Source organism: Macaca thibetana, chromosome 7 (genome assembly GCF_024542745.1).
Source record: "Macaca thibetana thibetana isolate TM-01 chromosome 7, ASM2454274v1, whole genome shotgun sequence".
Classification (NCBI taxonomy): domain Eukaryota; kingdom Metazoa; phylum Chordata; class Mammalia; order Primates; family Cercopithecidae; genus Macaca; species Macaca thibetana.
Genome location: NC_065584.1, coordinates 48,423,892 through 48,439,644, shown reverse-complemented (window position 1 = coordinate 48,439,644; position 15,753 = coordinate 48,423,892). Strand labels below are relative to the sequence as shown.

The window sequence follows — 15,753 nt, the reverse complement described above, 5'->3', positions numbered from 1 at the left end:
CTTCTCAGTAGATGCTCATTCTCCTTAACAAAGCAGCAGTAAGTGAATATACTCATAGGCTGAACCAAAAGATTAGCTGTCTTTTCTCTTTGGTGCATGGAGAATTGAATAAATCTGCAAAATTGTGGACAAACTTTTGGAGCCATCTGTTGGGGTATAACATTCTGGTTCTGTAACGGCCTCTTTGGGGATGGATCTTCTCCAAAAGCCTTTCAATCCAGGGATCTTCATGTAGCTTTCCTGAATTACATTTGTCCCTTATAATTGTTCCGAACTATAGTATGATGTATGTGTAATACAATTTTTTTTCTAAGATAAATAGAAGCCAAATAAATACTTTACATAGTTAAAAGCCATCTAAAAAGTAATCTTGGAAGGGAGGATACATCCATTTACTAGTTGCATGACCTGGGGCATGTTAACCTCTCTAATTTCTCACTCCTCTGTAAAATGAGATTAACTTTATGGGGTTGTAGTGAAAATTAAATGAGATGATATGATTTAGTACTTATCAGAGAGCTTGGAGGCATGGTAACATTAGCTGTTGTCATAGTCAGTGGTAACAATGATGACTATGCTTGTAATAGTAGTATGAACTGAGTTTCTGCTTATTCACCCATATGCTGACCTGGGATTAATCTCCATTTTCTTGAGTGATGTTGATGTCTGGTTTTCTCAGAACAATAGTGATAATTTCAAAAGTGTTAAACTGCAGGATATTTCTGAGGCAGAAATAGTAAGTTAGGAGGTTCTATTATAGATAAGGGAAGAGACCGAGAAAGTCACTATGCTCAGCACCAGAAGTTGGTAAAAGGAGGACTCATTTGGCAAAAGTTCTAGGGCAATGGTGAACAAAATGCAGTCCGTTGGCTTTTGGGTGGGACCCTGGACCTGATTTCCAGAATTAAGGAACACCCTTAATTTGTGTTAGGGAAGTCTCCGGTCCAGAGAAAGTCAGCCTGCACTGAATTTTTTTTCCTCTTAGCCACGTGCCCTCCACAGTCCTTCAGCATGCTACTGACCAGGTGTAGCCCATGGAGGAGCTCACATGAGTGGGTTTGCTTGGCAGGCAGTTGTCAACACCAACTGAAGTCAAGTCTGGAAAGTGGGTATGTGTGAGTTTGGTTACTTTTTAAATAAAATTTAAATTCCACTCTGCTGTCTAGAAAAGGTAGGTGGTTGATGAATATCTTCAGTTTTGAAATAAAAGTATTTTTTGATGAAAATATTGCTGCTGCTGTTGTTTGCAATGGGGGAAAATCCCTTTATAGGACCGACACAAAAATATTTTATTAAGTAAGCCAATTTTTACAAATAAGTTATTAGGTTGGAGTGAGCCAGATTTACAAATGCCCTGTTAAGCCACAAAATTTGCTCAAAGTTGCAGCATTGTAATTCAATAGTGCATTCTCGCTGTGTTATTTCTGAAGTGAACAAAACAAAACTTCAGTGTCGGGAAGATAATAAAATAACGTTTCAGCACATTTGGAGATAATGTTATTATTAGAAGTCTTAAACCTAATTACCAGAGCAACTATTCTAGGTTCCAATAAATTGACACTCTGAAAATTTCTAAAAGAAAAAACTAACCTCTGATAATTTTCCTCTCAATTCATGAGATAAACTATTGCTTTCTGTTTATTTAATTTTTATTGTGAAAACGTTAAATGTACAAAAAAGTACAGAATATAATAAATACCCATATTTAACAAATGCTAATAACATTTTACCATATTCACCTCAGATTTTTTTTTAAAAAGACATAAAACATAAATATAGTTGAAGCCCAAAGGTGACTGCTCTTCTGAAGGTGGTTTTTGTTTCTTTTACTTATCCATATATTTATAGCCTAACTCCATGTGCATTTATTCCTAAACAATATATGCTATTTCTCCATTTTAACTGCTGTATAGTATTCCATTTTATGAACATGCCACAGTTTAATTATTTTTATCCCCATTAGACCATGCTTGTTTTCAGTTTTTCTTACTATTTAAAAAACACTGTGATGAACATGTTTGTGCATATGTTCAATAGTTTATCTGGAATAGACACCTAAACAGGTAGTTACTGAGTTGTTTGATATGAACATTTTCACCTTTAATTGCTCTTCAAAATGGCTATAACTTACACTGCTGTGTATTAGTTGTCAGCCATGTGAAGAGTTGATACCGTCTGAGGGAAGGAAACTAATATCTCATTGCTCTGATCAATCATTTTATGAAAGTTTAAATGTTTCCAGTATAAGAAACTGTCATTAAAGTTTTTCAGTTTTTCCCCATAAGTCTCACAAGTCAAATTGATATAAAAATTACTGTAATATAAAGTGCTCATTAAAAACAAAAACTCAAGGTTTAGAAAATGAAAAGTATTCTATTCAAATACATACAAAGCCATACAAAAGTACAAAATATTAGAAATATATTGAGGTCTAGACGAGTGAACCCTACACAGAGCAAACCAAATAAATATTGAGTGAATTGTTCATATTGTTCAAATGAACAATTCGCTCAATATTTATTTGGTTTGTTCTGTGTACAGTTTATTCTTCCTTTCATCTAGACCTCTTTGCACCCTGATTTCCAGACCAGGCAAATTGTGTTTCCATCTTTAGCAAGCTCTTGACTGATATTTGCCATCACTGAACACAGGAAGTTCCTCTGAGGCATTTGCCACTTCCCTGGTTGGTGACTAAGGTGCAGGTGCAGAATCAGCACATCTGCACAAGCAAGCAGATGGACTGTTGCTGGACTCACGCAATCGGCCCCTTCTTCCTCTAGCCAGAGCAACTTTATCTTGAGCATTTCTTTATAAAAATTTTGAGACTCTCTCCTCTTCCTTGATTCCTTTGGATATTCAGAAGTTGAGAGGTCTAACTTGCTGTCTCTCCCCTATTCCTAAATTTTGAGCTCATTTCTACAGACAAGTCAATTTGTGGATTTCGGGGTTGTTGATTCCTTAGCCTGTAAATACTTTGTTCTTCACAGAATTGTAAAACCAGTGAAAAATGTATCTGCTTTGTGGATCCATCTCTCCTTGTGCTTTCTACTACAGGTTGAGTATCCCATATCTGAAACTTTAAAATCTAAAACTTTTAAAGAGAGTGCCAACATGACTCTCAAAAGAAATGCTCATTGGAGCATTTTGGATTTAAGATTTTCAGATTTTTAGATTAGGAAAGATGAACAGGTAGGTATACTGCAAATACTCCAAAATCTGAAAGAAAAAAATCCAAAATTTGAAACAATTCCAAAATATCCAAGCACTTTAGTTAACCCAAACTTGCATTTCTTTAGTAACACCCCTTCACTCAAGGTCTTGCATTCCCTGTAACTGAGGAACACCAGGCTGGAAGAGAATGGAAGAGAATGTCCTTGTGTTTGTGTTCACTTGTAGTCCAACCATAACAAAAATAAGTTAGCAATATACAGCTGAGAAAAAGTAAGACAGATTGGTTGGACAACCCAATTAATGGGGAGTCATGGAGAGCATGAGGGTAGTTTGTCCTGTGGAGCTCTCTTTTTCCTTCTCAAGTGGGGGCTAGAGAAGCCACTCCCTCAGCATTCACTCAGGGCTTGTCACTCATGCCCGCATTGGTATTATACCGTGGGAAGAATGCTCCTGTCTTGGCTCCAATTCCTAGAGGAGACTTGGAACATAAGCTCTGAATGGCAGTCCTGGAGGACAGTGGTTCTTGACTGCCACAGAACAGCAATCTTTGGCACCCAAGTTATTTTTTTTTTTATTTTTATTTTTTTTTTTTTGAGATGGAGTCTCACTCTGTCACCCATGCTGGAGTGCAATGGCGCAATCTCAGCTCACTGGAAACTCCGCCTTCTGGGTTCATGTAATTATCTTGCCTCAGCCTCCTGAGTAGTTGGGATTACAGGTGTCCACCACCATGCCTGGCAAATTTTTGTATTTTTAGTAGATATGGGGTTTCACCATGTTGGTCAGGCTGGTCTCAAACTCCTGACCTCAGGTGATCCACCCACCTTGGCCTCCCAAAGTGCTAGGACTACAAGCGTGAGCCACCATGCCCAGTCAGCCCCTAAGTTATTCTTAAGCATGTTCCTTTTAACGGCTCTGGTGCAGGACAAATTTGGCTGTGTGTCAGTTGCCGAGGTAGGAGTCCGTGACTGTCTTGGAACCATCCATGGTTGTCACAGAATGCTTATCAACAGTGCTCTGGTGGAACCAAAATTCTAAATGTGACTGTGCAAGGCCCTTTGAACACCTTGCCTGTGCATGTTGAGGAACAAGGGCATAGCTCCCTTTTATTTCCAAAATTCTTCAATCTGCAAGTGCAGAATTTCACTAGGCATGAAAATGAACTCCTGTAGTGTCCTGTGGAACTCAGAGTGAGTTTCTTTAGAGAGTCTGAGCAAATAGTTTCAGTCATCTGAGTAAATAGTCTCTGATGTATATCTCACGTCTGAGAACCCACAAGTAGCTGTTCATTCTGGTTACCACCACCCCAGTCCCTCGAGGGACACACAGCACAGTAGACGTGCTAGATTGATGCACACCTTTTGTTACAGCATTCCTTAGAACTGTGGCTTCCTGCCCTGGTTCGTAATGGAGTACCAATAACCTCAAGCAAAACTGGCATAAAGGTTTATTTTGATTGCTAGCTCTGAACAACTGGGGGTGGATGCCTGGAGCACTTTGGGAAGCATTCAGAGGTTATTAATGATCTCAGTAAGAATACCGCCAGGTGTGATGGCTCACGTCTGTAATCCCAGCACTTTGGAAGGCTGAGGCAGGTGGATCAGTTGAGGTCAGGAGTTCGAAACCAGCCTGGCCAACGTGGCGAAACCCCATCTCTACTAAAAATACAAAAATTAGCTGGGCATGGTGGCATGTGCCTGTGATCCCAGCTACTCGTGAGGCTGAGGCACGGGAATTGCTTGAACCCAGGAGGCGGAGGAGGTTGAAGTGAGCCAAAATTGCACCACTGTACTCCAGCCTAGGTGACAGAGTGAAACTGTGTCTCTAAAATAAGATAAATAGCAACATCTGCCATGACAGATGGTGGAGAATGTGGCTTATGTGGGAAATATTTGCTATCCCTGTCCTTGAAAGCTCCTCTTGCCACTAGATTATAATCAGATTCAAGTAGCATATTCCATGCTGTCTTTCCTTTGAGCTTCTCTCTGGTTCTCGGCTGACTCTCCAAGTGGTATGGCCCATACTTTCACAGAAAGACTGCCCGAAGGCTGCCTGTCTTCACCAACTCCAACTCTAGGAGATAGGATTATGAAAGACATCAATATGGAAAGAAATAGCCCCTTTAGAAGGTATATCAAAGAGGAACAAAAACACTTTTCCTGTATCTTTCCTATATATATTTATTTTTTCACTAATAGCTCCAGCATGCCTAATACTATTGAATCATTTCATTCTTGATGCATTTCAGAATTTCTCCTCTTTGTAGAGTAGGGAGAAGCTTTGAGCTTCTTGTATATTAGAATGTGCCACTAATAATTTGGGATTCTCAAAATTCCTTATACTTTAGGAACCTGGTAACTTGTGGCACTAGAAATGGTTACAGTAGCGTTTACCAAAGAATAACCACCCTTAAGTTACAGTCTTAAATTCTGTTATTCTTCAGTGTGGTACAGAGCAACACTGACTTGTGCAGTATCCTTTTATCTGTCCCCATACATAAGGAAAAGCATTTTGTTTTCTCGATTTCTAAGAGGTACTTCCCTGTGTCTCCATATTGAGATGATTCTGATACAGTGGTGTCTTCTAACTAGTGCTTTTCTTTCTTTCTTTTGCCACAAATGCTGTCATTAATTCAGGAGTACATTGTAGAGTTTACAGTGGTCTAAAATTAGAAATACAGTTCTGACTGTCCTCGGGGTTTGCATCAGCACTTTTTTCTCATTCTGAGGATGCATCCATGAATGGAATATGCCCTTATGTGCTTACTGTTAACCCCTGATTCTCCTTTTAGCTTAATTACTCTTTTCCAAAGGGTCCTCTCGTTATAGCCTTGTGTTAAACATTATATTGCAAATCATAAACACACTTTGATTGTTTTCCCATGGGCTGGTTCCAGAACATCAAAACCTGCTTTATGACATTCTGAAAGGTGGGTTTGGTAGCTACAAATGTGGTAGCAAGATATGAGGCAGCAAAGGCCATTGACACCACTGGTTGAATTTGCACACTACATAAGGGTTTAGCAATGTGTGTCCAAATACGTTAATTTACAAACCAACTGGACCACATTGTACCTGGATCTGTAGCACTCCATGGTGACACATGTGGATCAAAGATTTGGCTCTTAAGCTATGTAGGAATAATTTGTTTTATGTCATTGCACACTGTTGTGTCATAGGCACAGTGCCTGCCTGCAGGGAAATGTGGGGTTGTATCATTTCTGAAAATAATAATTGGAGAATATTTCTTTTTCTTTGCCATGAAACTGAGGGGGAGTTGTCATACAAATTGGTTTCAGATGTTGGAGTTGTACTGATTGAGAATTTTAGGCTTCAGTCATATGCCATGCTGTGAAGTGCTTTGCCAAAGTAATGACTTGTTAAAATAAATAAAGTAAGTGTCTCATAGTTTGGGAAGTGGACTGTAAAATCTCAGTTCTTAGTTCTAGGTAAGGCTTGTGGCTGCTTTCTTAGATGTACCAGGTGCACATAAAATGTATTCCCCCACATCCCCTCTAACCACCCTGCAACTCCTTGTAAAGTCAGCTGAGGCTTGTTCAGGAAAGAAGGTGTTGGAGCAGAGGGCTCCTGAACTCTTACAGAAATGTGGTGATATTGTTGCTCTTCTGTTTGCTGCTTTTCCCCACAGGGTGACTAGGTCTCTGTAAAGTGGCACTCTTTTCTTGCTTTTCTGGGTGTGTGATTTTGGGGAGAACAAAAATAATAGCTATGTGCTATTTCATTCAGGCCATTCAGAAACTCCGATGATTTTTACCAGTGTAAATAAAGTTTGTGATATATGGAAAATGTTAATGTGACATTTTGTGCTATCAGGGAAATGTCTCAAAGGAGTTTTCCCAGGGGAGTTCAGGAATGCTTGCACTGTATCTTTACTTTGAAGTTAGAAGATCCATTGGTAAAAACCAGGGCTTAGTAAAAAGGCAGGAGAGTTAACAAACACTTGACTGTTTTTTGTTTTTTGTTTTTTTTAACATGATGACCAGAGAGAGTGAAGTATTTAAATAGGCATACTTTTTTGTAGCTATACTTGCAAAGACTTAGAATCTATTGTCGGAGTCAACTTGGAATCTTCTCAGAACCTCTCAACTCTAGAGTTCAGAAATGTGTAAGTCTAGGAACTGCTAAGTCTGTCTCAGGGATCACTCACAAGGAAAGCAGGGAACGTTGTTCTTTTATTCATGTATTCCAACACCCAGAATAGTGCTTAGCTCATTATATAATAGAATTCAATAAATATTTGTTAGATGAGTAAAGGAATGAGAAGGAAAGCAAATGCCATTTTAGATTCCACTCAGCACTGTAGATATGAGCTTAGTGAAAACAGTTCTGCTCCTATCCTGCCCTTGAGAAGCCCTGTGTTTAGCAGTGTAGTATTAATGCTGCCACAGAGTTTGGCTGTCTACACAAGTATTTAGATTTTAAAATTCTGCCATGTCTTTGGGAGGTTTAGTAGACTGTGTGTTACTCTAATGTGGCATCCAGGTCTAGACCAAACTGTTAGGGAGCAGCAGTTGAGTATAGCCTCTTTTCTAGCTGGAGGGTCTAACCTCACTGAGTTCACAGCTTTTTTTTTTTTTTTTTTTTTTTTTTTTTTTTTTTTTTTTTTAATCAATAGTGCAGGAAGACTTAGTAATATCCCAAATACTTAACCAACAAATTCCTGAGGGGGATAGAGGACCAAGTGCTCCCTTCCAAGGGAGATGGAATGGAATGGTCAGGAGCTCAGTGGTCTCAAGTTTGAGACTCAGTGAGGCACAGATAGAAACCATACCACGCAGCCTAGGCAGGGCAACAGAAATAGACAGAATTGACGTGTAATGGTCAGAATGGGATAGATGTTCTTGAGCAAGAGCTTTGGGCAAGCCTGGGCATTTAGGTAATTTAGATGCGAGGAGTCTAGAGCAGAGTGTTAGTCATGCAGTGTGGCCTCTACATTATACCTTTATAGATTGTGTTTTCTTCAACCAGGAAGTACTAGTCATGCATCTTTTATTTTGCTAAGCTGCAGTTATAGTGAAATGGAGTAAATATCAGATAGACGAAATATCCTGTCTATAGCACTCTTCAGAGTCATCTCTACTTTTGTCTCAAGCTTATTTCACAAATCTGTCAATTATTGTTTGAAAACCTGATAGCACTTCCAATTGTTCTTATCCATGATAGGCAAATTGAGTCTGATACAATTGACTGTTGCCCTCTTGGCCAGTTTTGCATCTGTTTGTAAACTCTTCCAAATATCATGATGCTTATCATAAGTCTACTCTTTGGGTTCTCCTTTGAACCAGTTGTAACATCTTCCTAGTTCTCTCATTTATTAGCAAGTTTAGTAAAATATTTGACATGGATTCATGCTATGCTTTTAAAAAATTATTCTTTACCAATACGGAATTTTAAACTTAGAGAATTGATAAAGCGGGAGCTAACTGATTCTAAGTGATCTGAAGTCCTCAAGTATATTTTATTTTTGAATACGTGATATGGTAGCAAGAGGCTTTCTCTGGGCAAACATGGCATTTTTTATTGGCTCAACTAGTCTTTCTACGTGCATAAACCAAAGAAAAGGAAGGAGCAGAGCCCTGAGGGTCAGAGGAGGTATCAGGTTTCATATGAATACATGGAAGAAATTCCTGTGACATGTGAACGGATGGTTATACAGGAGAATAGCGGAGATAGCAAAAGTCATCCGGAGGTGTTAAAAACAATGCTCTAAAGGGACTTAAACATCCCTCCAAATTTCTTGACAGCTGGTGAGTCAAGGTCCTAGTCATGTAGTTTCAATTTTGTTAACTAAGATTTATATTTTAGAGGTAAAGCATCCTCAGTCTTATAATGAGAAAACCCATTTTGCTATTTAGTTTATGGCCAACTTTGTTAAAATATGTATACTTAATAAAGCAAGGACTATACATGTTTCCCTCCACTTAATATGACGTGTCTTTTATTCTAAATCATAAATGTTATCTGTGAGGATTATCAGGAGAGTGAGAGCTTGTTCTGTTCTTATTGGAGAGACATTTTGGATAGAAATCTTCCCTCTCAGTAGAGTTTGTATAGAACTGTGAATACTAATACAAATATGTGAAAATAGTCCTTTTATAGGAGCTTAGTTATGTTTGTTAAAGTTATCCCTGCAAATAATGGACATGAGGGTATGATGGGAAATTTTGAGATTTGTTTATGAATTGAGGAAGATAAACTTGTGTTATACAGCCAGTAGAGAATTTCTGGCTTGTAAAAGGGAAGATTTGGGAAGGATATAATCACTTTATTCAAATTGTTTAAATATTTGCTGGGTCATTGTTCATAGGAGAGATTAGACTTATTCCATGCAGTTCCCAAGGACCAAACTAAGGCCAACAAGTGCTTGAAGTTACAAGGAGACATCTGTCAATTCAGTGTGGGGTGAATTTTTTCACAGTTCATGAGAGTGCTTGTCCCAGAAGATTGTGGACCTCTGGAAGCCTTCTCAAGAGCAGATGATGGATCACCTACTGGTAACCTTATAAGGGACCCCTGTGAGAGGAAACTCAGCCCAGGTTGTCTCTAAGGTCAAAGACCAGTTGTATAATCCTATGATGGCTTTGCTTAAAAACATGCATATGTTTTATTAAAACATTAGGAATAATGGAGAAGGTTTACTCTTTCTTCCATGATTTCTCCTGCTACACATGAAAGCCACTGTTATTGCAAGTCATCATTCAGTCTTTCCAGAAAAATGACTGACATTCTGAGGCTTAGGAGGAGGTGTTGGATTTCCTGGCAGATGAAGAAGCCACTGTTCTGTAATCATTCTTTGTGTGGGCCCAACCGGATTTTGGCAACAGACGTACTTGATATATAATTGTGGCAGTAGCCAAAAAATGTAACCAGGATTGGCAGTCCCAGGGACCACATGGCTATCTTGGAATGTGACAACACAGGAATTATTTTCTGAAACCAATTGCCCTTCTTTTGGCGAACTTCAGATATAGAATATAGTTTTGCCCACTACCAGGGGTTAAAGTTAGGTATTGAAGGGAGTGAGGAAAGCAACAGTCTCCAAACTCCAAGTTTTAAATCTCCTACTACTTTTTTGCCCCAAAAAGGAAGAGTAAGATGGAAAGAGTTGGCGGCAAATGTCAGGATTTAAAGAACCTAATGATGCTATGCTGTTTTCAAAAAGTAGGATTAAATATAGATTCAAGGAGCAGTGAGCTTGGCAAGAAGGTATTGCACTTCACAGGCATGGTAGGTTACTGCTTCTCTAGAAAAAGTTCAGGTTACTGGGCAAATTCCAAACACTTTATGAGCTTATCTTAATTTATAGCTGCAGCTTGATGCATGAAAAATAGTTGGTGACCAAGTTAGGATTTTGATATAATCCAGCCCTCTTGAGAGCCAAGCTTAATCTAGCTCACAGGGGTTGACAAACTATGGCCCATGGGGTTATTTGGCCAGTCACTTGTTTTTGTAAAGAAAGTGTTATTGAAATGTGGCATTGCCTGTTCATTCAAGTGTTCTCTGTGGCTGATTTCGTACTACACAATGGCAGAGTTGAATAGTTACAACAGGCTGTGTGGTCTGCAAAGCCTAAAATATTTCCTGTCTGGCTCTTTACAGGAAAAGTTTGCGACCCTTGGTTGTTTCAGATTGTTCCACACTTTATCATAGCCATCTTTGAGAAGATGCTGTTTATACTGTTATGAGCCAGAGGGGGAAGTTAGCAGAAATTATTAGCAAGGCCTCCCACAAATATTTTTACATCTTCCATCCTCTCTGCTCCTCTTTCCCTGTTGCTTAGACCTGGTCTCATGTTGGCACCTGTTCTCTAACATAAGAGTTCTTTTAGATGCCACACATCGTGGAGACATAGCCTAACAGAATAAACTATTTTGGCCTATCTGCTCTTTTCTGCCTAGGTTTCTTTATAAATTTTAGGGGTAGAGTGAATTTATTTAATGTTTGTTGTATTCATTAGTGTATGGAATTGGACTGGTGTTACCTAGAATAGTAGCGACATGTTTTTTCTTTCTTTTTTTTTTTTTGAAACAGGGTCTCACTCTGTTGCCCAGGCTGGAGTACAGTGGTGCGATCTCGGCTCACTGCAACCTCCGCCTCCCAGTTCAAGCGATTCTCATGCCTCAGCCTCCTGAGTAGCTAGGATTACAGGCATGTGCCGCCATGCCCAGCTAATTTTTGTTTGTTTGTTTGTTTGTTTAGTAGAGATGGGGTTTCACCATTTGGCCAGGCTTGTATCGAACTCCTGGCCTCAAGTGATCCACCCACCTCAGTCTCCCAAAGTGCTGGGATTACAGGTGTGAGCCACCGTGCCTGACCAGTAGTGACTAATTAATGAACAAGGTGACTATTTTGCTTATTAACAATGGATAGAATTTTTTCATTCTATGTATGATTACAGTTCACTTGAAATTTCTAAAAGCATGTTCTTTGCAAAGAGAACAGGTTTTTATTAGCAATTATTTGCCTTTCCCCTGTAATGAAAATGATCACAATAATATTTACTTTGTGTCATACCGAAACAATACTCCTGCTGTTGACATTTGTTTGGTTAAGCCTTAGTATATCTCCACTATATTTGAGATGATGGTATTGTTATACATTGCTAGAAGAGTTTCAGCCAGTCTAGACAGTTAAAGAGTGTGTCTTTCTTCCTTGGCAGATATTATCTAAGAACCTCCTCGATTCGTAACAGCACACATAGAGATTTATGGCTTTAGCTGGCCAAATGAATGTTGCTTCAGCCTGTGATTTGTGGTCTGGTGAACAACCGCAGAGCATGTCCTTTACAATTGATTGACCTTTTGCATAGCTTATTTCAGGCCTTACTAAGAGCATCTTAAACTGAAAAAAAAAAAAAATCTCTGACATACTTTTATATTATTATTTGGGAAATGACCCTATTAAGAAAGTAGCCTGTGCTAACTTCAGAAGAAGTTATTCTTCTTTAAAGACGTAATTTTCTAACTGTATTTTGAGTCTCACTTATATCAATGGAAGACTTCAGCTGCTACCAATAAATTGTCACACAAATTTCTAAGTATATGAGTGTAGATATTTTGAACATTTTAGCATGCTTTGGGTATACAAATCTTGTCCCAAATCAGAGATTCTCTCTCTGCATAAACAGCTGATATTGGGGTTATGGTGAGTTTTAAAAATAGAAATCCAGTAAGAGAAGACAATTAGTAGAGAAATGGTTTAAATTATTTGCTGTGGGAGGTGGAGGGGTGCCCCAGGAGTGGAGGACAGAGACATTCCAGATGCCAAAGGGTCTTGATGCATTCCATGTCACCCTGAACATCAGACAGACGAAAGCTGTTGTCCTGACAGTGCATAATGCTTTAGAACTTAACTTCTATTTTAATTGTAAAAATAGTGTATGTTCTAGGTAAAATAAAAATTTACATTATATAGAAGTTTACAAGTTTGAAAGAAAAAAAAAAACCTTCCCTTCTGCTATCCAGAGGTAGCCATTGTTAAGTTTTATTTATATTTCTGGAAATGTTTGTGTGTAGTGTATAGATATTTTTCCTTATAGATGGGAAAGATGATATTCTGAAACATTCTCTCCCCAACAACATATTTGCTTGTCTTTTCTTTATTGTGTGTGAGGATAGGATCTTGCTATGTCACCCTGGCCGGTGAACTCCTAAGCTCAAGCAGTTCTCCCGCCTCAGCCTCCTGAGTAGCTAGGGCTACAGGCATGTGTCAACAAGCCTGGCTCATTGTTTTATTTATTTATTTATTTATTTTGGAGAGATGGAGTCTTGCTGTGTTGCCCAGGCTGATCTTGAACTCCTGGCCTCAAGTAATCCTCCCACCTTGGCCTCCCAAAGTGCCGGGATTACAGGTGTGAGCCACTGCACCTAGCCCCTCTCTATATATATTTGTTCCCCTTTGTATCGTTTGTTAATTCAAACAGTGCTGTAGTGAAAAATGTTCATGATTATATATCTGCGCAAGTGTGAACATGTAATTATAGGCTAAATTCCTGAAAGTAAACTCACAGAGGCAAAAGCTATATGGATTTTAAATGTGAACAATTACTAGCAAAATTTGCTTCCAAACTGGTTGCTGTAATTTTTACAGTCCCGGTTACAAGGACACTGAATGGCCATAACTGGAGACTCTGGAACAGTATCATTATCGTCAGAGGTAGCATTTATTGAGCGTGTTTTGTGTGTACTCTTCCCAGTGCTTGCTTTATTTGTTGTAACTTTTTAAGTTCTCACAAAGATGCTATGAGGAGGCAGGCACCTATTTCACAGGTAAGGAAACTAAAACTGAGTCACAAAGAGGTTACTTAAGAGTCACACAGCTAGTGAGTGACTAAGGGTTCAGATGCTGTTGGTAGTGAGAGAAGTGTATCACAGTCATCTTGGAGGTGATAGAGATGATAGTGAAGTCCCAGAAATAGCTGTGAATGTCTACCTCAGTAAGAAGGAGAACTAAGAGACAATGTAAAATTTATTCCTATGGGCAAAGTGATGTTGAGAAAAATAAATGCATCCTTGTACATTTAAAGAGGATGAGAGAGGATCTCTTAGAATTTTTTACTAGCCACTGACCAGAAATTTGGAATGAAAAATGTACTATTTGGAAATGAGGTGAAACTAGAAAGACTGTGTGTTTCTTTATCTTTTAAAAGAGTTGGATGTTTAAAAAAACAAAAGTCAGTGTTCTTTAAGGCACTTTGTACTGTACAAGTTCTCTTTTCTGGCGAAGGGCTCTCCCATCCACAGAATTTGGGATAATAGGAGCAAAGTATACAATCTAGAAGAGAAGTTAAAACAGTAGTTAGTGCAGGCTGAGAGCAAGAAGTGTCAAGGTGAATTGCATCCAGCAGGAAATCTTGTCCATGAATATTCTCTTATAGGTGTCTATCAACCTCCTAAGGTAAAAAGAAGAGTTGGATTAGAGAAATAATAAAATTAATGTTCAGATCCCCCCTCTCCTCTCCTCCTACCAGAGAACAATTGCATTCATCTCCTTCTGGCCTATGTTTCTACAGAGCTACAGACTCTCACGAAGGAGGAGGAGAGAGTTTTGGTTCAGAGATGGGAGTTTCACATGGCTCCTGCAGCACACATCTGTATGCAGGGACCAGTATTGCACAGTGGAAACTGGAGATACATTGCCCAAATTCAGAACTCTGAGGATCATGTTAGTACATTTACAAGAAACATTCACATACTTTAGCTTGTTTGGTTTTCTCAGCACTGAGGCATGTGAAATAAAAATGAAGCCTTCTTCCCCTTATTTTGATGACAGTGTCTACGTGCACTGTTAATCTATTTGCATTATTAAAACATTTCCAAACTGTAGACTTCTCTCTATGTACCAATCTTCAGTTTCAAGAATGATCTCTCTTCTGTAACTGTTAAATATTAAGCTTACAACAGACAGGCTCTTGTGGGACCTCAGACATGCGACTTGATTTTGTTTTAGTTTTGGAAATTTGCCCTACTTTGGGGGAATGGAGAGATCTGGCACCTTCTACTTCGTTTTATAGGTTCAAATACCATTGAATATCACTGTGAGTTTTGGCTTGTTAAATACATTGGTAAGAGTGGGATTTTGCTAATTTTAATACTCCCTTTTAAGAGGAAAGAAGGGTTTAGCATTTATACTACCACTATAGCTATTTTATTAACATGTTAAAGTATAATCAAGGCCTATTTCTAAAAACTCATCAGATTTCCTAAACGTTTTGAAACTATGGGAGTGTAATCCAGTCTAACTTCAAAGCCTCTTAGTCCCCATCATCTGGCTTGTTCAGTCTCCAGATGAAATTCACACAACTGCCTGAGTTGAGGTATCAGTTACTGCCAGCTTTTAAGGCACTGTAAGCAATAGTTACTTTGCCCCCTTGTTGTGACTACTTAAAAAATAGTTTTGAAATTACATTTCTTTTATTCCACCTGTGTAGACCTGTCTGGAAAGATTTGCTTACAGAAAGTGTTTTTTCAAGGCACAGTATAGGACTGAAATTAAATGCCCCACCTTGAAACCACTCTCCTGAGGGTTGGGATTCTGACATCAGGATATACAGCGCTACTAAAAAAGATGTTAAAACATAGGAGGTAGTCACTACTTCATTATGAGACAGCAGCTGCATGTACATGGCACAGCCTCTTCTCCACTGGGATGGGATATCGATTGTCCTCAGGTGCTTTTTGAAGGTGAAGCTAAAGAACCAAAATTTTCCTTTTCAGGTCTGTTTGATCACACAAGTGACTCACAGCCACATAGATGTGCAAACATGCATAGAAATCCCTGACTGCAGTGCCATCTTCTGCTGGGCTCAGTGTTCAGGTGGAGCAGAGGCCACAGCCAACGGATAACTGATTTTTTTTTTTTTTTTTTTTTTTTGAGATTTGGCTTCAGATTGGCATAGATCTCCCATCCACAGAAGCCTTGGGGAGCTTAGGGACTGGCTCCAGGTCACCCTGCTCTGTAAGAGGCAAGGCTAGCTGGGACAGTTTAGGAATTGGTGCCTGAATTCTTTGGGTTTCAGTTCTTTTCCACTCAGAGGCACTACCTTTTCTATCAAAACTCCTAA

General features: G+C 38.9%; 1 protein-coding gene across 1 annotated transcript in view; it reads left to right on the top strand.

Annotated features, from left to right (window-relative positions):
* Positions 1-15,753, top strand: part of DAAM1 (dishevelled associated activator of morphogenesis 1) — a 179,827-nt gene that overhangs the window by 107,474 nt on the left and 56,600 nt on the right.